Below are 24052 nucleotides of genomic sequence, written 5' to 3' on the forward strand. Positions count from 1 at the left end.
AGTTGCAGAAGCCAACTTATCTATCAGTTCATCTGCCCTGGGTATTGGATGGGCATCTGTCTTAGTGACAGCATTGAGACCCCTGTAGTCTACGCAAAACCTCATCTCTCTCTTACCATCCTGGGTGTGAGGTTTAGGCACTAGAACTACAGGACTAGCCCAAGGGCTCTCTGAGGGTTCAATGACTCCCAATTCCAACATCTTTTGTACTTCAGTTTTTATGCAGTCTCTGACGTGGTCAGGTTGCCTGTAGATTTTACTCTTTATAGGCAGACTGTCTCCAGTGTCCACCTCATGTGTGCACCAGTTTGTCTGACTGGGGGTCAGAGAAAACATTTGCCTGAAGGATTGAACGACTTGCCTACAATCCTTTTGCTGAGGCTCAGAGAGGCTGTCAGAAAAGACTACACCATCTACTGACCCATCATCAGGGTTCTGAGTGAGCAGGTCTGGGAGAGGGTCACTCTCTTCCTCCTGTTCCTCATCTGTGGCCATGAGCAAGCCCATGTCCTCCCTGTCAACAAATGCTTTGAGCCTATTCACATGAAGTACTCTGTGAGGGCTCCTGGGAGTTCCCATGTCAACCAAGTAGGTGACTTCTCCCTTTTTCTCAATGATGATGTGGGGTCCAGACCATTTGCCTTGGAGAGCTGCTGGGGCCACTGGCTCCAGCACCCACACCTTTGTCCTGCATGGTATACAGCAAGGACAGCCTTTTGGTCATGCCAAACTTTTTGAAGTTCCTGGCTGGCCTCAAGGTTTTTAGATGCCTTCTCCATGTACTCTGCCATCCTGGAGCGGAGACCAAGTACATAGTCCACTATGTCAAGTTTAGGCTTTTTGAGAGGTAACTCCCATCCTTCCTTCACAAGACATAGGGGTCCTCTTACAGGATGTCCAAACAAAAGTTCAAAAGGTCTGTAACCAACCCCCTTCGGTGGGACCTCTCTGTAAGCAAACAGAAGGCAGGGTAAAAGGATGTCCCATCTTCGCCTAAGCTTTTCTGGTAACCCTTTTATCATCCCTTTGAGGGTCTTGTTGAATCTTTCAACAAGCCCATTGCATTGTGGGTGATAGGGTGTGGTGAATTTGTAATTGACACCACATTCCTTCCACATAGCAGTCAAGTATCCTGACATGAAGTTTGCACCTCTGTCGGAGATCACCTCCTTAGGGAACCCCACTCTGGAGAATACTCCAACCAGGGCCCTTGCTACAACAGGAGCTGTAGTGGTTCTAAGGGGAATAGCTTCTGGATACCTGGTGGCATGATCCACTACCACCAGTATAAATCTGTGCCCAGATGCTGTTGGGGGGTCCATTGGTCCAACAATGTTAATCCCCACTCTTTCAAAGGGAACCCCCACCACAGGTAGTGGTATAAGGGGGGCCTTTGTTGTGCCACCTGATTTGCCACTGGCTTGGCAGGTGACACAGGAACGACAAAAGTTCTTAGTGTCCTCAGACATATGGGGCCAGTGAAGGTGTGGGGCAAGCCTGTCCCAAGTCTTATTCTGGCCTAAGTGACCTGCAAGGGGAATTTCATGGGCCAAGGTGAGAAGGAAACCTCTCAGAGACAAGGGGATGACCAGCCTCCTGGTAGCACCAGGCTTGGGGTCTCTTGCCTCAGAGTAAAGGAGTCCATCGTCCCAGTACACTTTATGGGCACCTGTGGCATTCCCTGCAGCCTCAGCAGCAGCCTGCTTTCTGAGGGGTTCAAGAGAGGAACAGTCTAACTGCGCCTGCCTCAAGTCTGCCCTGGAAGGGCCCCCTGTCCCAAGAAACTCAACCTGTTCAGGCTCAAGCTCTTCTAGGACAGTTCCTTCTGGGGTCTTGGGGTCAGTCTCCTGAGAGAGCTGATCCATCACCTGAGGCAGGGGGGAAGAGTCAATCTTACCCCTACTGCTCTTTCTCTTGGGTAGTGTCTGGTCCATTGTTCCAGGATCCAGCACTAGTTCAGCTGGGCATTTCTTGGCCTGTGACCTAGTCACAGCAAGGACATGTGCTGACAAACCTAACATTTCCACATGAGTCCTATACTCCACATCTGACCATAAGGAGGATTCCAAATCATTGTCCAAAAGACAGTCCACAGGGAGGTCTGAACTAACAACAACCCTTTTGAGGCCATTTACCCCTCCTCAGGAGAAGTTAACAAGTGCCATACTATGGGAGGTAGTGGCATTGCTAGCATTGGTCACCAGGTAGTCTGCTCCCAGTATTACCTGGGCAGGGTCCACAAAGTTAGGTGTCACCATGGTGACACTGGCACAAGTGTCCCTGTAGGCCTGAGCCATTTTTCCATTAATCAAAGGCGTCTGCCTGTACTTGCCCAGAGTACTGGGACTTATTGTAGGGGTCATATCCATGTCCCCAGTACAAACAAGAACAGCCTGAGTAGGTGTTCTGACTAAGTCAGAGCCCGCCTCAGTTCCCAGGGTTAACCTCACTATAGCCTTAGGAGGATTACTACCACTACTAACTGTACTAGGGGGTGCAGATGCCTTAGGGGCAGTAGTGGTAGGAGTTGGGCCTTTCTTGGTGCACTCACTAAACCAGTGAGTATTACTTTTGCAGTATTGGCACCATGGTTTCTTCTGACCATTCTTCTTCTTTTGGGAATTCTGGGAATTCTGGGACCCACCCTCTTTAGATTGTTGGGGCCCTGTTGAAGACTTCTGGTCATTTTGCTTATTCTCATTACCCTTGGGATCTGCTTTCTTCTGGACACCACCCTGGTTCTGGTTCTGCTGCTTGACCCTTGTCCTGACCCATCTGTCTGCCTTCTTTCCCAATTCTTGGAGAGAGGTCAGATCTGAGTCAATAAGGTGCGGTATGCAGCGTTTAGAACGCAAGCATTACCACGGAATACCTTTACAACGCGGGCGTAACAACGAAAGTTGTTACCACGCATTGCACTGGGGGGCGCTCAAGGATAGTAAATGATTTAATTTACTATCCCAACACCTTCCCTACTATCCACGGGGACTGGTGTTGGAATAGTAAATGAAATTAATCAATTTTGCGCCCCCCAGCGCAATGCGTGGTAACAACTTTCGTTGTTACGAACGCGTTGTAAAGGTACGCGTTGTCAATGTATGCGTTCTAACGTCATACATCCATAAGGTGCTGATGCAACAACTGATTTTGACAATTACTTAAGATTTGTTCTCTCATAATTAGATTATACAATCCTGTGTAATCAGTAACTTTACTTCCCAGTAACCAGCCTTCAAAAGCCTTAGTGGCACAATCTACAAAGTCAGCCCAATCTTGAGACTGAATTTTCTGGGTGTCTCTGAACAGCAACCTGTACTGTTCAGTGGTTAAGCCAAACCCATCAATCAGTGTATTTTTCAAGACTTGGTAATTGTTAGCATCCTCAGCTCTAGTAGTGAGGAGCTTATATCTACCTTTACCTTCAAAGGAGAGCCACAAAATAGCTGCCCACTGACTCTGGGGGATGCACTGGACAGTGCAGGCCCTCTCCAAAGCAGTCATCCATTTGTGGATGTCATCCCCTTGTTTAAAGGGGGGCACTATTTTACTCAGGTGTCTAGTATCAAAACTCCTGTCTTTATCCTTAGGGATATTGCTGCCACCAGTGGGGACTACCCCACTTAACTGTTGCTCTCTAGCAAAGGCAAGCTTCTCCTTGGCAAGGGCAAGTTCTTCCCTCTGAATCCTCAGATTAACCTGTTTCATCCTTGCTTCATGTTCTCTCCTCTGAGGGGAAGTTATTCTCCTCTGAGCAGAGCCATGAGAGTGCACAGATCTATTGGAGTCCTTAGAATGAGACCTATCTCTTCTAACTCCAACGTTAGACCTGCTTAGGGTCAGTACTGGAGGTCCCCCAGATCCTTCCCTATGTAGGTCTAAGTTGGCCCTAGTAAGTCTGCTGACTAGCTCAGGACCATTGTCTGCCTCATCCCCAGAAATAACCTCTTCATCTTCTTCCTCCTCTACTTCCTCAGTTTCAGGGAGGTCAGGATCACCAAGGGTACCTTCTAAGGGGGGCATGTTCCCATCTGTATGAGAAACCTTTCTAGCATCATAAGTCTCTAGGAGACCTAACAGAAAAGGAGTGGTAGGGTTAGAACCCTGTTTTAGTTTCCTGGAGGTACACAATTGTCTCATCTCCTGGAAGCTAAGGGCTGCATATCTGGAAGTGACCTGTGGAGGGTCAACAACCACAAGGGGAGTCTCTGAAGACTCTCCATGGGTAGACATGCTTCTAGTGTGGTGTAAGTGATGCACCTACCTACACTATGGGTTTACCTACTGATCCCTTGCTAAGAGTTGTAGTCAGGGTGTGCTAAGCCCTGTTGCACTACAACAGCTGGTTCAGTAGAACTCAGAGTATTCTCAGTTAAGTTATATGTACCTGGGTATTTATGTGATCTTTCAATTGATATTCTTAGGATACGTGCGAGGTAAAAGAACAGCAAGCTCAAATCACAACCGCTGCACACCAATGTGAGAAGTTGGCCTGATATATAGTGCTCACTATTCTAGTGATCACTTTGTATCATACCAAACAACCCTTATTGATGATTGGTTGTAAGTCAACCTTATTAGACCAGCTATCCTAGTAGCGTGGACAAGAGCAGTCTTTAGGCTAAACTCTAGAGGGCGTGTTAAGCCAGCTGTTTTACCATCACATATACCCCTTGAACACCAAGTGAAAGGACACCACACAAGTTGTTATAAAAATATAGGATATTTATTAATAACAAGTCTACCCTGAACTCTTTATGAGTCAGGGTGCTAAGCACAATACAAAACTCTTATGAAAATACCTCAAGTTGCACAATTTACACAAATGCCCGAGGGGCACGAAAAACCATATACACAAAAAGTGGAATGCGAAATACTAGCAGGTAAGTAACAAGATCCAGAGGCTTCAGGATCGCTAGGACTACACTACTGAACCCTAAGGTTAGGAGCAGGAGGCCTAGGGAGATCGGTGCAGAGTGTGCACTCTCACGCGGGATGCGGGAAGAAGTCTATGGATGCTAGCGTTTCTAAAGTTACTGTTTCCGGACGAATCCGACTAGGTAGACTAAAAACGAAAAAGGATCTGGACACTTGGATAGTGAACCTGTGCTGGAGCACCGAAATACTCAGATTACCTAGCCCAGGGGCCGCAGCTGCATAGGGTTCAAAAGACGTCGGGAATCCTCATTGAAGTCTATGGAGCCTGAAAGAAGAAGTTGCTGGCAGGCGACCAGTGAAGATGTTTGGAGTGATCCAAGCCTGGATCGGGGTTGAAGACGACCTGAAAGCAGAGGGGACTCAGTTCTTAATCACTAGCCAGTGATTGAGTGGGCACCAGGATGGCACCGGATGAGGGCACCTCGATCAGGTGAGTGGGCGACGCTGGACTCTGCAGTCACACGGGCCAGGAGGCGTTGTCGGCGTCCAGGCTGGAGGTGCGAGCTGTCCCACGAGGCTGTCGGCGATGCTGGACTCAGGATTTGAGCAACAAACCTTGGCAAAGGCAAGCCCACGCGGTGAAGTCAAGATGGCGTCTGGCGTGGACCAGGAGGGTCCAGGGCACTTCTTGTTGGGCAAGAAGCAAGGGCCAGTCTAGGGGACCTAGACCAGCGGTGAAAACTTCGTGGTACGTCGTCAAGAGGGTCACTAGCCAACGGGCAAGTGACCGGACAACGTGGCAAGCAGCAAAGAAGCAGAAGGGCTCCACGCAGACCTCGTGGATGCTGGGGGGCTGGACTTCGGTGCTGGAGCTGCTTAGGGTCAGGGCTTCTCAAACCCCAGTGCACTCACTCGAGGGTCCCTCGGTGGTCGTGCTGGTTAAGCGTCGTGCTGGTCCTGAAGATAGCCGGTCCCTCGGGTCTCGTCACACCCACGAATCTCAGCTGGGCTGATGATGCAGGTAGAGGTCAGAGATGGCAGGGAATCCGGGTCTCGTCAAGCTGGGCAGTCTTGATCCGGAGGATGGACGTGCAGCAAACCGCAAGCGCTTAGATGGTGCCTGCTGGTGCAGGGTGGCTACTCCTTTGCCACAAGGGAGAGTCTTCAGAAAAAGTCAAGAGTTCCTTTCGTGGAAAGTAGTTCAAGATTCAGAATGATCTAATTTGGGAAGGGGGCCTGCTCCTACCTTTATCCAAAGAAAAGGGGCTGGCACGCGACTAGGTCCTGCCCTATGGGTGGGACCAGGAGGGGGGTGGTTACACCCCTCTCCTTTGTCCGGTCTCTCCCCAGCTCAGGGGCTGGGGTGCCCCAGGAACTGGTTTGAGCCGGCATATGCACAGTGAGCACCGGGGTGCCACTTGCAGTCACCTTCCTTTCAGCCCTGCCTACCTGGGATACACAAAATCCTGTCTGGGATGGTGCTAGCACCGCCCCTGACAGGAAACCCTTTGTCCAGGCCTCCATTGCTGGAAGGACTCCCAGCAGCAGGAGAGCAGACTTGTGCCTCGGTGGCAGCATCCATTTTGTGGAGCTGAGGCTGTGTCTGACTTTAACCGGGGTTCACAGTTACATACATGTCGTGTCCCTCTAGAAGGGTGGAATGCTAACCCCGTCGCCATAATTGGCGAGGGGTTAGTATTCCAATTCGTATGACACCTTACTCGACATGTTTTGATAATGCTATACCAAAGTTAGCATTTAGGATTATAATGCACTTAAGAGTATATGGTATAACGTTATCATGGAACAGCTATCAGGACTTGGTTCCGCAAGCTGCAAATGGGCTCAGCTCATGCCAGAGCACCATCTCACATAATTCCAAGCACTCTGCCTTCAGGATTGATAAGGCCTGCCATAGGAGTGACTGATAGGAATATATGTGTCCATTTTAGGGTTAGATATAGGAATACTATATCTAAAGCAAAGGGTGTTTACACCACCTTGCCCCAGCTGTCGTGCAGCCAGTTGTGTCTGTTTGGGTGGCCAGCCAGGGGTGGCATAATACATGCTTCAGCCCCTGGTAGGCCCTGGGTACACCTATGCCCTGGATACCTAAGGTATGCTGTACAGGGACTGATAAGGTGGCCCAGTACCAATTGGTAAAATGCACCTAAGGTACATGGTACTGATTAGCAGGCCCACAGCCAGGGAAAGTCGTAAACCAGTGAAGCAAAAAGCAAAAATCTGGGGTGGCCATGGGATTGCAGACCCCACTCTCCTACACTACTGACAAAGGGGCTTAGGCTCCAACCACGTGTTGGTTCCCTTGCGTACAGGATTTGATTGTGCTTCCACTAAAAAGACTACTTGTACTGCACTTTTTGTCTTGTGGCAAAGCTTATACAGCAGGACTAAGTAGGCTATGGCGGCAAGCCAATGATCATTGCTATAGGCCTGACCTGTTTATTATGAAATGGTATGATAATATCACTGACATATTTATTGTGAAACACATATGCTAAAGTCAATAGGCATTTATTTTTGGATTGTTAATTCTCTATATTAAAGTTTACAGATAGGTCCTTTTTGCATAGAATCACATAGATTACCACAGTAGTCAATCATTTGAGTGTTTGTTACCCCATCTGACAAACCATTGATATGGAAGGTTTATGTGAGAATCCATGTTAGGCCATTTTAGGAGGAAACATATTTTGTTTAATCTTTCCCATTTAACCCATTTGCTGCGGGGGTAATTCCCCCACGGTGTGGGGGAGGAGGGGGGTAGAGCCGCGGTGCTCGTGATGGGCCCAGCTCGTCATGGGTCACAGTAGAGCTGTGCTCATGATTTGCTGGGCTCGTCACGACTCCGCCCACTGATTAATTCAGCTGCACAAGTGGGGAATCAGTCACGCGTGGGTGGACCGCGGCAGTTATGACAAGCCCAGCTCGTCCTGAGCACAGCTCTACTGTGGCTCATGACGAGCTGGAAGAGGTTAATGTCTGGTTGCCTTGTGGAAAAGCTTATGCTAAAAAATGTGGGCATGAGTTGATTATGATGACAAGCTATTAAATCTGATTGACGCATTGGGAAACATTATGTCCGTGCCATAGGTATGGTCTGCTTATTAAGAAATGCTACGACAAAAGAAGTTGGTCTTGTTCATTAATTAGGAAAAACATTTGTTAAAGCAAGTAAATCTTTAACAGTTGGTTCAAATTGTGTTGCAGGCTCCAGACAGGAATTTTGTTACATGTATTCGCAGATTACCGGAGTAGGCAAAGATTTTGGCACTGGCCATCCACTCTGACAAACCCTGTGGGTTTTCACTGTGATAATTCTTGTCAGGCCCCAGTGAAATGGGTTGTTTATTGCTCAAGCTGCATTTTTTATATTGGTAATTTTATAACTTTTTACATGATCGTTGCCAGGTTATATGTACTTGAATAGGTCGGTGTTGTGTATGGTGCAAAGTCAATGATAAAGGGTACAGACCTCATTGGAAAGGTCATGCCAGAGTTCATAGGTTAGCTCTGTTTATTAGTAAACATTATGGCAAAGCCAGTAGCCTGGCCTATTTATTGTGAAAAGCATAGGTTAGGCCAATAGGCTTTTAAGGATGGATTATTACTCTCTGCTAAAGCCTGTAGGAAGGTTTTTTGTTAGATGGAATTTCACAGATTACTGCATTAGGCATGGGATTCGGTGCTGGTGATCCAGCCAATTAAACTGAAAACACATGCACTACAGTAAACCTTGTTGGACTCTCTTAGGTGAGCAATAATTTTGCTTTGCTAACTGTAATTTTGTATAAATTGTTACTTTTTAAAAATTATGTTGTCGCTTACGTTCACTACAGTAGGCTTGAGTTGGTTATGGCAACAACCAAATGATAAAGTCTGATAGTTTATCATAAAAAGTTATGCTGAAGGCAGTAGGCCTGGCATATTGATTGTGAAAATGTTATGACTGTCTTCCTGATGATTGCCTTGTGGGAATGTCTACGCTCAGTACAGTAGGCCTAAGTTAGTTACGCCAAGGCAATGATAGCTGATTTCAAATACTTTAGGGCTGATCTGCTTATTATGAAAAGGTGTGAAACACATAGTAGTCCTGACATACTGATTGTGAAAAGCATAGGTTAAAGTCAATAAGAATTTATGGGTGGATTGTTATTTCTCTGTATTAAATCCTACAGACAGGTATTTTGTTGCACTCTCCAGGGAGTGCTAACAAGTCACTTGCTTGCAGCTCATTTAATCTGCAGTGTGTTGCATCACACATGGCCACTTCCTCCAAACCAGAAGATCATTATAGAATGCGGTTTTCTGTAATGCATATATACCACAGGAGCAACCCGTAGACCCATAGGATCAAGGTATTAGCACACATCAAGAAAACGAGGTTCATGTAGGTATCATTCTAAAAATCAAATCTTCAACTTAATGAATGTGTATCAATATATTGTCAGAAAAGGGGGTGGTGATGGACAGAGCATCTGAATTAAGCAGAACACTCCTACCCAGTCAAAAGATCAGGGCTTGATCCATCACCGTTTTTTAGCTCACTGCACCATCCCAGCTCAGAACCTGGCTATATGCAAATTAGTCCGACCCTGGCCCAGTGCATCATGGGAACAGGGCAGACCAAACTACCAAGCCAATTCTTTACTGGAAAGGAAACAAGCTTCCGGGGACCGGTTTCTGGCATTACAGCCGTCTTCGGCCCGGCTTGCTTGAATCCTGATGGTGCAGTGAGCAAGGGACTCATGTCTGAGCATACCCTTCCACTCCTATAGTGGCCAAAACGATTCAGAAAAGGGGGTGGTGATGGACAGAGCATCTGAATTAAGCAGAACACTCCTACCCAGTCAAAAGATCAGGGCTTGATCCATCACCGTTTTTTAGCTCACTGCACCATCCCAGCTCAGAACCTGGCTATATGCAAATTAGTCCGACCCTGGCCCAGTGCATCATGGGAACAGGGCAGACCAAACTACCAAGCCAATTCTTTACTGGAAAGGAAACAAGCTTCCGGGGACCGGTTTTTGGCATAACAGCCGTCTTCGGCCCGGCTTGCTTGAATCCTGATGGTGCAGTGAGCAAGGGACTCATGTCTGAGCATACCCTTCCACTCCTATAGTGGCCAAAACGATTCAGAAAAGGGGGTGGTGATGGACAGAGCATCTGAATTAAGCATAACACTCCAACCCAGTCAAAAGATCAGTGCTTGATCCATCACCGTTTTTTAGCTCACTGCACCATCCCAGCTCAGAACCTGGCTATATGCAAATTGGTCCGACCCTGGCCCAGTGCATCATGGGAACAGGGCAGACCAAACTACCAAGCCAATTCTTTACTGGAAAGGAAACAAGCTTCCGGGGACCGGTTTCTGGCATTACAGCCGTCTTCGGCCCGGCTTGCTTGAATCCTGATGGTGCAGTGAGCAAGGGACTCATGTCTGAGCATACCCTTCCACTCCTATAGTGGCCAAAACGATTCAGAAAAGGGGGTGGTGATGGACAGAGCATCTGAATTAAGCAGAACACTCCTACCCAGTCAAAAGATCAGGGCTTGATCCATCACCGTTTTTTTAGCTCACTGCACCATCCCAGCTCAGAACCTGGCTATATGCAAATTAGTCCCACCCTGGCCCAGTGCATCATGGGAACAGGGCAGACCAAACTACCAAGCCAATTCTTTACTGGAAAGGAAACAAGCTTCCGGGGACCGGTTTCTGGCATTACAGCCGTCTTCGGCCCGGCTTGCTTGAATCCTGATGGTGCAGTGAGCAAGGGACTCATGTCTGAGCATACCCTTCCACTCCTATAGGTGCCAAAACGATTCAGAAAAGGGGGTGGTGATGGACAGAGCATCTGAATTAAGCAGAACACTCCTACCCAGTCAAAAGATCAGGGCTTGATCCATCACCGTTTTTTAGCTCACTGCACCATCCCAGCTCAGAACCTGGCTATATGCAAATTAGTCCGACCCTGGCCCAGTGCATCATGGGAACAGGGCAGACCAAACTACCAAGCCAATTCTTTACTGGAAAGGAAACAAGCTTCCGGGGACCGGTTTTTGGCATAACAGCCGTCTTCGGCCCGGCTTGCTTGAATCCTGATGGTGCAGTGAGCAAGGGACTCATGTCTGAGCATACCCTTCCACTCCTATAGTGGCCAAAACGATTCAGAAAAGGGGGTGGTGATGGACAGAGCATCTGAATTAAGCAGAACACTCCTACCCAGTCAAAAGATCAGGGCTTGATCCATCACCGTTTTTTAGCTCACTGCACCATCCCAGCTCAGAACCTGGCTATATGCAAATTGGTCCGACCCTGGCCCAGTGCATCATGGGAACAGGGCAGACCAAACTACCAAGCCAATTCTTTACTGGAAAGGAAACAAGCTTCCGGGGACCGGTTTCTGGCATTACAGCCGTCTTCGGCCCGGCTTGCTTGAATCCTGATGGTGCAGTGAGCAAGGGACTCATGTCTGAGCATACCCTTCCACTCCTATAGTGGCCAAAACGATTCAGAAAAGGGGGTGGTGATGGACAGAGCATCTGAATTAAGCAGAACACTCCTACCCAGTCAAAAGATCAGGGCTTGATCCATCACCGTTTTTTTAGCTCACTGCACCATCCCAGCTCAGAACCTGGCTATATGCAAATTAGTCCAACCCTGGCCCAGTGCATCATGGGAACAGGGCAGACCAAACTACCAAGCCAATTCTTTACTGGAAAGGAAACAAGCTTCCGGGGACCGGTTTCTGGCATTACAGCCGTCTTCGGCCCGGCTTGCTTGAATCCTGATGGTGCAGTGAGCAAGGGACTCATGTCTGAGCATACCCTTCCACTCCTATAGTGGCCAAAACGATTCAGAAAAGGGGGTGGTGATGGACAGAGCATCTGAATTAAGCAGAACACTCCTACCCAGTCAAAAGATCAGGGCTTGATCCATCACTGTTTTTTAGCTCACTGCACCATCCCAGCTCAGAACCTGGCTATATGCAAATTAGTCCGACCCTGGCCCAGTGCATCATGGGAACAGGGCAGACCAAACTACCAAGCCAATTCTTTACTGGAAAGGAAACAAGCTTCCGGGGACCGGTTTCTGGCATTACAGCCGTCTTCGGCCCGGCTTGCTTGAATCCTGATGGTGCAGTGAGCAAGGGACTCATGTCTGAGCATACCCTTCCACTCCTATAGTGGCCAAAACGATTCAGAAAAGGGGGTGGTGATGGACAGAGCATCTGAATTAAGCAGAACACTCCTACCCAGTCAAAAGATCAGGGCTTGATCCATCACCGTTTTTTAGCTCACTGCACCATCCCAGCTCAGAACCTGGCTGTATGCAAATTAGTCCGACCCTGGCCCAGTGCATCATGGGAACAGGGCAGACCAAACTACCAAGCCAATTCTTTACTGGAAAGGAAACAAGCTTCGAGAGACCGGTTTCTGGCATTACAGCCGTCTTCGGCCCGGCTTGCTTGAATCCTGATGGTGCAGTGAGCACGGGACTCATGTCTGAGCATACCCTTCCACTCCTATAGTGGCCAAAACGATTCAGAAAAGGGAGTGGTGATGGACAGAGCATCTGAATTAAGCAGAACACTCCTACCCAGTCAAAAGATCAGGGCTTGATCCATCACCGTTTTTTTAGCTCACTGCACCATCCTAAACTTGGTAGTTTGGTCTGCCCTGTTCCTATGATGCACTGGGCCAGGGACAGACTAATTTGCATGTAGCCAGGTTCTGAAGTGGGATGGTGCAGTGAGCTAAAAAAACTGTGATGGATCAAGCCCTGATCTTTTGACTGGGTAGGAGTGTTCTGCTTAATTCAGATACTCTGTCCATCACCACCCCCCTTTTTGAATCGTTTTGGCCACCACAAGTGTGGAAGGGTATGCTCAGATGTGAGTCCCTTGCTTACTGCACCATCAGGATTCAAGCAAGCCGGGCCGAAGACGGCTGTAATGCCAGAAACCGGTCCCCGGAAGCTTGTTTCCTTTCCAGTAAAGAATTGGCTTGGTAGTTTGGTCTGCCCTGTTCCCATGATGCACTGGGCCAGGGACAGACTAATTTGCATGTAGCCAGGTTCTGAACTGGGATGGTGCAGTGAGCTAAAAAACGGTGATGGATCAAGCCCTGATCTTTTGACTGGGTAGGAGTGTTCTGCTTAATTCAGATACTCTGTCTATCACCACCCCCCTTTTTGAATCAATATATTGTCAAACACACTTAATGCATAATACCAGGATACGACCCAATTAATCTATACAGAAACCTCTTTATCTTGCCACTGGTACAAGCATAGCAATAACTAAAACGTTAACAGATAAGTGCTCAGTGTTGTGAGTGAACACTTAGTGTTTAAAAGCAACAAAATGTTTAAGGAATGACTAAATATTGCATTTAAAGTCTCTTAAGCATATCTTTTAAGCCAGATAATTGTCAATGACATTTCGACCCTCAGTGGTAGACAGGTCATCATCAGGACATAAGGAGTAGTAACTGAGCATATGCACTAATATAAGGCTGCATCTTCTGATGAGGGGTATGGATCAATTGAAGAAGATCTAGAGACCTGAAATGAATGAGATCAATCAAACTGGACTTATAATGCACAGCTAATTAGCCATAAGAGTATCCAGGCATTGAGAACCTACTGCTGTGGGAGGGTTCAGCTGCACAGCCAGGTCCTGAGTTCCTTCCTGAATTCCAACAGGAGGTGAAGGGGAAGGTCCTTCCATGACTTTTCAGTGAGGTAGGAGAAGGAGCGTCCTCCACTGTTGCTTCGGCGGATGTGGGGAGTGTGAGCAAAGGAGAGGGATGCAGTTGTCTGGAGGGTTGGTGGCAGTCAGGTGGTGGTTGACGTATGTTGGTCCTTGGTTGTGTAAGGCTTTGTAGGTGTGGGTCAGCATCTTGAATTGACAGTTCTTCTGAATGGTGAGCCAGTGGAGCTTCTTGAGGTGGGGAATTATGTGGGTTCACTTTGGGAGGTCAAGGATGAGTCTGGCGCTGAATTCTATATAGTTTGCAGCAAGGTGATTTGTATATAGAGTGTGTTGCCATAGTCCAGGTGGCTGGTGACTAGGGATTGAGTGACGGTTCGTCTGGTGTTGAAGGGGAACTATTTGAAGATCTTCTGAACCATGCAAAGAGTGAAGAAGCAGGCGGGGGAGACTGCTTTGATCTTCCTTTTCATGGTGAACTTGCTGTCCAGGATGATGCCAAAGTTGGTAGCATTGTCTGTCAGAGTGGGTGATGGTCCTAGTTCAGAATACCACCAGGAATCGCTCCACTGGGAGGCATTGTTCCTGAAGTTGAGCACTTCCATTTTGTGTGTGTTGAGTTTTAGGCAGTTGTCATTCATCCAGTGGGTGATGCTCATCATGCAACTGTGGAAGTTGGCCATCGTGATGGAGGGAGCGAAAGGATGAGCTGGGTGTCATCAGCGAAGGATATGATATTTAGCCCATGGGTTCTGGCAGTGTTGGCCAAGAGAGTCATGTAGGTGTTGAACAGTGTGGAGCTGAGGGATGAGCTTTGAGGGACACTGCAGATGATGTTCTTAGGTTCCGAGGTTGACGAGGGGTGAAAGGAAGCCCTCTAGGGTGTGGTCACAGGTCACAAACCACCCCGCTGTGGTCATGAGCCGTGGTCACATGTCATCGACGCACCACTTCACTGAGGAACAAGGAACAATGATATGAGATAACAAAAGATGACATTTGAAGTGGCATTTTATTCGTTAAGTCTTAAGTACATCAGAAAATGCATTTATAACCCATGCAAGTTTAACATTCCAAAGAGATCCAAGGTGCAGAAGGACTGGGATCTTTTAAAAAAGGCACAATTGACATTAGTTAGGGAGAGCAGAACACTCTACAAAGTCTAGTGCCTAGAAGCACCCCAGCCATGGAGACTATCCCAGCAGGCCCTAATAGTTTAAGGGAACCTAAGAATGCAAGGATTTGGGTGTGAATGGAAAATACAGAGCATGGACAGACATTCAAGAAGACAAAAGTATTATCTGACTTAGGGAGCCCACCACCTGAGAGAGAGGAATTGACACCCTAAGTCAGACAATCGACTAGCCGGAGAGCTTGCATGCAAAAGTCGCATTAGCAGAACTCTGGCTTCAGATTTGATGGGCTGAATCTAATAAACCTGAAAATGCGGAACCAGGTTCTATGGTGACATACTGGCCTACGCCCATTCAGTGCAGGCGGTCTAACCACATGTGTTCTAGGACACCGGAAGGACATCTTCAAAGAACATTTTGTACATTTCTGACAAGAGAACATTGTGTACATTTGTGACAAGAGAACATTGTGTACATTTGTGACAAGAGAACATTGTGTACATTTATGACAAGAGAACATTTTGTACATTTGTGACAAGAGCAATGGGGCTTGTGAAAGGCTACTGTACTTTTCAGGTTTGCTCAATTGCCTCACTGTGTTCAGCACATCAGAAATGCACGTTTAAAACTATTTAGGCCCAGTGGATTTTGTTAACATAAGGCGGTGGCCTTTGGCCTTTGGCTTGGGCCTACAAACCCGGGATTCAGGGTATCCGTGGGATTTCATTTGCTGATTTTATATGGTGAAAATTGGTCATTTTAGTCTATTTTCAGATTTCGTCAAGTAGGGCTCACATCAGACCTTCATCCTACCAAGGTCGATAAAAAAGGCCCCTCTATCATCTCCCTCCTCTTGATCATTCAATGATCATTTTTTTTCAACTGAGTATCTCTGTGACCCTTCAGCCAGTGGCCGCATCCTGGGCATGTCACTAACATAACACTTATAGTGGTATTTTCGCATACTCTGCATCTTGCTCATTAAGCAGGTGTTCATACTGGGCTGCTTTTGGGCTCTTATTCAGACAGTCTCTACCTGGGAGAAGTGGAGGAGCTGCCTGTATTCCATAGTGGGTGCTAGGTGCTGCTAACTCGCTCATCTCCATTTGTATTCCAGTCCCATCCCAATGAACACCATCTTTGTCCTCATACTCAGCTAACTGTAAATCCCTATGCTAGTGTAGTTTGTCCCTACTATCTTGGTGCTAACTTTCTTTTCCTACAATGGCACTCATCTGCGGGAGGCAACACAAAAAGAAACAGCAAAAAATAAAAACATTTTAGAACTGCCACAAACGTATCCAGTCAAAGTTCAACAAATCAGTGGCTATCTCCTATGACACCTCCTCCAGCAATCCATTTCTTTTCTATCTTGTTCAAGTTGTTGATGGCATCGGTCAGTCGAGCCATTTTCTTCGTTGTTGGAAATGTACAGCTCACTCCTTATCCAAAGGCATACTCTCCTCTCGGTATTCCGAAGCCAGAGTCCTTCTGCCTTGGTCTGGAGCATCACAATGATGGTAAAGGAAAAAGAACTGGACTCTGCTCAACCGGCAAACCTCCTTTGGTTGGACTTTGAACACTGTCCACCCTTAGAACTGAGCACACTGCTCTTGTCCGTGGTGCCAGATAACAGAGCCAGAGATGGGCATCGATGTTGGAGATATTTGCTGTTGGAACCATCATGGTTACTTTGTGCAATGTTCTAGTGAGCGCAGGCTGCTCCTTCGTAAGGGCTGTTGGATATTCATCCATTCTCTGCAGGCCCAGTAAAATTCAATTTGGATAGGGTGTCATATTTATTGTCCGTAAAAAAACTGTGCTGTTTGCTGTGTGCCGTCCCACAGGTAACATGCCATTCTAGAAAACAGAGAACACATGTCTTTTAGTTTGAAATTAGTTCATACTTTTGCACATTTTTATTTTATAAACCCTAAGTAGACAATCTGTCTATCTTAACTTTTAATCCTAGTCTACCCTATGTTGCCCTAATAGCTCTTCTTTATACCTTAACTAACCTCGGGCACTCAATTTTGCCATGGGTGTAACTTTGTGCGAATAACAACACCACCGTTCTAATCTGTCATGGGCAATGGAGAGTGTGGGGGATGTAGCAATGATAGTCTAACAGAGAACCTGCTATCATAAACCCATTGATGTTGCAAAAACCTACACTATGGGCCATATCATGAACAGTCATCTAGCCTTGTTGCCTTCACTTCTATTCTGCATGTGTCAGTGATGACCTCATGCATCATAGAGGTAGAGGGGTAGTCCCTTCCTGTTCTATGTATAAACACTTTTAGAGACAGTGGCCTCAATAATCTGACATTAGTTTGTGTATCCTGCAGGATGTGTTCTATAATCTGTCGTCGTATCTGCCTAGGTGAGAAAATCTATCTGTTCTCCCTGCATGGGGAGTGTATGAGTCATGTAACAGTGCGTCTTAGTCTTCTCTCTACCTATTGTTGTCATCTGACTGTATCTCATACTGTGTAGAGAATCGTGAGCAGGATGCTGTCTAGCTGCTTGGGCACTATTTCTTATTATTGCATTAGTACTTCCATCAGTGGAGGGCGATGAAGACACATGTTACAATTATTCTGGGGTGCCAACTGTGCTGGTAGAGGGACTTGTTCAACCTTTCTGCATTTTTGCAAGGGCCATTTACTCCATGTGCTAACAGATATATTGGAGGTGACTTTGTTGCTATTGGCAACTTCAAAAATGTGAGCAATACAAGTCTTCCTATTAACACAATGAGACAAAACCAATTCAATCTACCTAATGCCACTTCTGCCAGTATTGCAAAATATTATAATACAAAATACATAACTTTAGATAAGACACTTCTGGGCGTCAGGTGTTGTGGCTACGTCTGAATCCATAAACGACCAAGCTGTCACCGCCTTCTTCCTTTTGGACAGTCAAATGGAACCAAGTTAATCTTCTCTAATTTGCAGTGTTGACCATGAAGCCTGTTCTGTTATTTCTTTCCTCTTGGCAATGGGGACAGCTGCTGGTTAGTAGTCTATTATTTCCAAAAGTCTTTGGGCCAAGATCTGTGTTCCATTATTGATATGTCAAAGGCCAGAACTGATGTGGCCCTATTTCCTGGAAACCTGACTTTGAAAGAAACCTCGCAGTGCATGTTAGTGTATACAAATATTTTTCATTATTTCAGAAGACTTTTCACTTGTGTTAATGCATAAATAATAATTGTGTGAAACCTTGGAACATCCATTAAAAAAATGCACTATGCACCAAAAAACATGATACTGTCAAAATTCCAATGGTATGCAAACTTTTAAAGCAGGTAAAAAATATACACAACCATCTGAAGTCTGCAACTGTACTTCAACCGGCCTGGCAATAGTAGTGCTTATTTACTGCTGTATGCTGTATGTTGGCTAGCTGGGGTATGGAGGGAACTCCAAAGGAAAGAATCTGGGAATTATATTGCCTTTTCTATAAGATATTTTAAGGAAAAATCCATTATATAAACAAATGAATTTGAGAAATGTTGGGCTATAGTTTGTCTCAACGTCAAACATATTTGAAAATCTGTTCACAACCTGCCCCAGGCTCATAAAACAAAATGCTAAAGCATTTCACTAAACTACTTGAATCAGGTACGTACCATTTCTTTGCAACTTAAAAATAAACAAGCCTTGCCAAATCCAGTAGGCCTCAAATATTTTGTTAACCTTTTGGCTTTGTCAATGCACATACAGTATTGTAGTCCCTGGCTTATGTACTGCTTAAAAAGCATTTTAGCACAGAAACTGTGCTGTACCTACACACTACTTCTGTTATGCACATATATATATATATATATAAATTTCATTTTGTGTGATCTTGCGATCGGTGTTCCACCTGCCTAAAAACTCTCGTTACAAACCACAGGAAATTAATTTCCTGCCTGGCTCAACGCCCAGAATCTGTGGTTGGCTACTTCCAACGGCAGGGCAGCCCGAGAGAAAAACTGCTAACTCTTCTGTTTCCTTGTAACATCTAAAAACATGTGTAGTTTAGTTATATACTATGCCTACCAGAATATTTAATATCACATCAAACACATCCTAATCTTGTGCACCAAAGGGCCTATACATGCTAGTGTATTCCATTCCACTATTTTATCCCCCTATTCTCTCACTATTTCTGTGCATAAGAAATTGTGGGAGATTCTTTCATTTTATTATTATCTGCTCCGATATCTACGTTGCTCTAAGGCCAGTGGCATCATTCAACTTGAACACGAGCCAAAATTTCAAAAAACCTTATTTTGTAATGGCGAACATCAACTGTCAGTGCCCTGTTGTAACACCCTCCCCGATCTGTTCCTGCATTCAGACCATTGCTTGCCTATCTAAGCTGGTACTGAATTTGGATGCTGGTAAGAATAAATTATTTTGTACTTAGTACCTGGGTGCTGCAGTTATCATTCTTTTTGGGGCATCATTTTGTATATAGGTGTCTGTTGTTGCTGTTGCATTGGAACGTGCATTCACAGGAGCTATTGTTGGACTTGGGCCACATTCATAGGGTCTTAGTCCTTGTTGGGTGGGACTCATAAGTTTCTGGCCTTCATCTTGAAGTCTAATGCGGCACTGTCTTTGCATGTGACCTATTCTGTAGCAATAATAACAAGTGCTCTGTGCTGGCTGTGATTGGAACCTCAGTTCTACCATTCCATTCACTCTTCCCTGTATACCCGATTTTCTGGTGGCATTCTTTCTGTTATTTATATAATAATTTTGTTGGTCATTTCTGTAGGCATGTTGTGCTGCTATGTATTGTTCTGGGGGCGGTGGCGGTATGTACTGATCAGCTGGCTGTCGTTGTGCCTGGACGTATTGAACATCTAGTTGTGGCTGGGTCTCTACGTATAATATGGCAGGCTGTAATGGGGCCTGGATGTATTGCATGGTGAGCTGTTGTCGCAGCGCAGGCGGTGTGTCGGCTGCGACTGCAATCATGGCATTCTGGGGGAAGGTGGTGACTGTCGTCATTTGACTTACAGGTGCAGCTATCATGACAACTTATTACTTTAGAATGACTATTTTAAAAGTTCAATAGCAACCAGTCAGAAATCCCTAAATGCGAAATTTTAACCGTGCACGAATTTACAACTTCAAAGCACATACTAATGCAATGAAAGGGTGAAATGTCATGGTCCTATGTTACTTGAACCAAGGCGGCTTTTATTTGAGGGGGTGCTTTGCAAATTTATGACATAAATAGATGTACAAATTGTAGAGAAAAATACCTCTCATTTATATGGTAGAAGAACTCTTTTCAACATTCAATAATGGGCATTGGCAAAGTCTTGGCATTTAAATGCACATTTCTGGAGTGCAAATCAAACTCATTCAAATGCAAAAAATAATATTTTAAATCAATGGAAATACTTAAAAAATGTAACCTACAATGAAAAACACACTACATGCTCATGTCAACCACCACTGCTTTGCAATTGCAACAAGCCTCAACAATCAGTATCTCTTGAGCTACTGGTAACTTTCCAGTATGTAGCTCATTTTACAAAATTATAACCTATTTGTGCTTAGTTGAATTAATGTATGTATATTAATGTTGAAAAGCATGTGTTTGTTGTAAAAAATTGAGTATTTTCAAAATGCGGCATTGGGAGCCTTGTTCCTCATATTGTTTCCTTGGTGCATTTTAAGCTATTTTACCTAGAAGCATTCAATGTTAACCCCCCCAGTTAAATGTATAAGTGCAAGATAATCCTTTAATGGTGTTTTCTGGTGTGAACCACACTCTGCCTATGCTCTTCTTTCTTAGTGGCTGTAATTGACATCTGGTATAGGTCCCTCTCCTATACCCTTAATGACACAGAGGTATATACCTTCTTGTAATTCTTTATTCTGTGCTGGGGCACAACCAGGGTGGTACTGGCCGACACAACTGGCATAGGAAATTTTAGACTGAAGTGAGTATTTTGTTCAAAAGCTTGACAGAATTAGCAGTCTTTCCTAACTTTCAATTTTTAAGATAAAATATATGTGAAAGGCAGTATGCATTCTTATATATAGTAGAACTCAGTATCCTTTTCATAGGGACACTATGAATAATAATAATACTTGAATACCTGTCCCCCCTTTTGGCTATCAGTTGCTAGGCTAATGATAGACAAATAACACTTGTTATATCAGAGGCAAGGAGAAGCAACGTCAGCGCGTGTCTGTAGACAGCTAGCCTCTTACCTAGCAGGGCTGCAAAAGGGACATACTACTCAGACAGCAAGGGGAAAGGGAAGGCCGCGTAGCGCACCTGGCGGCTGTGGGAGATGGTGCAACTAGTACTGAGGCGCTATGTCACTAGATGCACAGAGAAGCAACTTCAAAGCACATCTACTACACAGAGCAAGGCAATGGACAAATGACATGGAACAAAACAAATATCAACCATTACAATACTTCCAATGACAAATGAAAAAACATATGAAAAGATGCATCACAAAAAACTGAAAGTACAGTAAAAAGGACCTAGAAATTAAATCTCACTGAACACGGTGGAGCACCAAGCTGCGCAAGAATGGGCGATAAAGGAGGGGGGGATCTGAAAATACCACAAGTGACTTCCTCTTTCTGTACCTTTGCGGAGCGAGAGAACAAGGCAGCACCTGACAAAGCCAGTCAGTAAAGCAGACTAAAAGTGGAACTGAACAAAAGATATGGACACCCAAACCTTGCTAAAATAAATTGTGAGGAGAAGAAAGTAAACAATGGAAGGGCGTGAAGGCAGCCCTCATGGAAGAGAACGTAGGGGCACAAGTGGCAGAGGAAGGGCGCGGGAGAGAAGAATGGGCAACAAGGAAGTGCGAAGATGAGGAATGAACAGACTGAGGAAGTCACTGAGGAAGAGCACAATAGGCAATGTAAATAGGCAATAAACAGTTTGGAGAGAGAAAAAAAAAAAATACAATGTGCAAAGTAGTAATGTGTTATCAACCTAGAATATGGCAAAGAACAAAATGCAATGGTACGTCAAACCATAATGCGAAAATGGAGAACTAGGGGAGACTCTAACTCCGACCCCGGACACAGAGGCTCCGGGGGACACCCTGCACACAGACTCGAACTGGAGAGGGATCATAAACCTGCCCACAGACTTGAACTGTAGAAGGGGAGACTCTAACTCCGCCCCCGGACACAGAGGCTCCGGGGGACACCCTGCGCACAGACTTTAACTGTCGAGGGATCAAAAACCTAGAACCATTGACGCTATAACCATCCCCTCTGGACCGGAACCGGCAGGGCAAACAAGAGTGCAAAACAGGAAAACCCCCAACCTCGAAGGCACAACTGTTATGAACCAATAAGCAGCAGAAAAGCCGACACTGGCCTCTGACAAGAAAGTGACAAATCGTGACCACACAAAGGGACAGACATTTTGGGTTCAAATCATGACCAGAGATAGCGCCGCAGGGACAGGTGACAGCCAGAGACAGTCCACAAAAGAGTCAGTCGCACCCCCAGGCAGCAGAGACCCAGGAAATCCAAGGAAAAACAAAACCCTTGTCTTACCCGTGGTCTCTGCCACAAAGGAGCGGTGGCGGTGCTCTCAGGAACCTGTCGGGGGTGTACGCCAAATCCACTGCAGACGTATGTAGTATGATTTATACGCTGGGCGCCAGCTGACGAGGGGTGAAAGGAAGCCCTCTAGGGTGTGGTCACAGGTCACAAACCACCCCGCTGTGGTCATGAGCCGTGGTCACATGTCATCGACGCACCACTTCACTGAGGAACAAGGAACAATGATATGAGATAACAAAAGATGACATTTGAAGTGGCATTTTATTCGTTAAGTCTTAAGTACATCAGAAAATGCATTTATAACCCATGCAAGTTTAACATTCCAAAGAGATCCAAGGTGCAGAAGGACTGGGATCTTTTAAAAAAGGCACAATTGACATTAGTTAGGGAGAGCAGAACACTCTACAAAGTCTAGTGCCTAGAAGCACCCCAGCCATGGAGACTATCCCAGCAGGCCCTAATAGTTTAAGGGAACCTAAGAATGCAAGGACTTGGGTGTGAATGGAAAATACAGAGCATGGACAGACATTCAAGAAGACAAAAGTATTATCTGACTTAGGGAGCCCACCACCTGAGAGAGAGGAATTGACACCCTAAGTCAGACAATCGACTAGCCGGAGAGCTTGCATGCAAAAGTCGCATTAGCAGAACTCTGGCTTCAGATTTGATGGGCTGAATCTAATAAACCTGAAAATGCGGAACCAGGTTCTATGGTGACATACTGGCCTACGCCCATTCAGTGCAGGCGGTCTAACCACATGTGTTCTAGGACACCGGAAGGACATCTTCAAAGAACATTTTGTACATTTCTGACAAGAGAACATTGTGTACATTTGTGACAAGAGAACATTGTGTACATTTGTGACAAGAGAACATTGTGTACATTTATGACAAGAGAACATTTTGTACATTTGTGACAAGAGCAATGGGGCTTGTGAAAGGCTACTGTACTTTTCAGGTTTGCTCAATTGCCTCACTGTGTTCAGCACATCAGAAATGCACGTTTAAAACTATTTAGGCCCAGTGGATTTTGTTAACATAAGGTGGTGGCCTTTGGCCTTTGGCTTGGGCCTACAAACCCGGGATTCAGGGTATCCGTGGGATTTCATTTGCTGATTTTATATGGTGAAAATTGGTCATTTTAGTCTATTTTCAGATTTCGTCAAGTAGGGCTCACATCAGACCTTCATCCTACCAAGGTCGATAAAAAAGGCCCCTCTATCAAGGTGACAGGTGGTAGGCTGGATCTCTAGGTTCTTCCAATGAGGAAGGATGCAATCCATTTGAGGGTTTCCCTTTGGATTCCAATGTGGTGAAGCTTCTTGAGTGTGTGGTGGAAAATGGTGTTGAAAGCTGCTGAAAGGTCAAAGAGGATCAAGGCCTGCGTTCTGCCCGGTCAAGGAGGGTTCTGATGTTGTCGGTGGCCGCAATGTGCACATGAACACAAGGGGACCAAAATGAATCGGTCCCTAACCATTGGGACTGCAATGGCCCAGGAGTTGAAAAAGACAGGAGAAATGCCATGATGGTTTGATATCTCTTAAGTAGAGTCATCAATGAACAAGGCATGTTGAAATCACCACAGCTCAGGCAGTGGGCAAATACATTTCTGAGAAAGGGACAACGGGCTAAGATTCGCATATTAAGACAGAAAGGGCCACATGTTGCTGCAATTTGTTGTAAGAGACCAGGCTAATTTATTGTGGCTCTTGGTCTCTGAATCTTTGGTGCTGAACTTTGGTCGCCT

Source organism: Lissotriton helveticus, chromosome 4_1, assembly GCF_964261635.1.
Source record: "Lissotriton helveticus chromosome 4_1, aLisHel1.1, whole genome shotgun sequence".
NCBI lineage: Eukaryota > Metazoa > Chordata > Amphibia > Caudata > Salamandridae > Lissotriton > Lissotriton helveticus.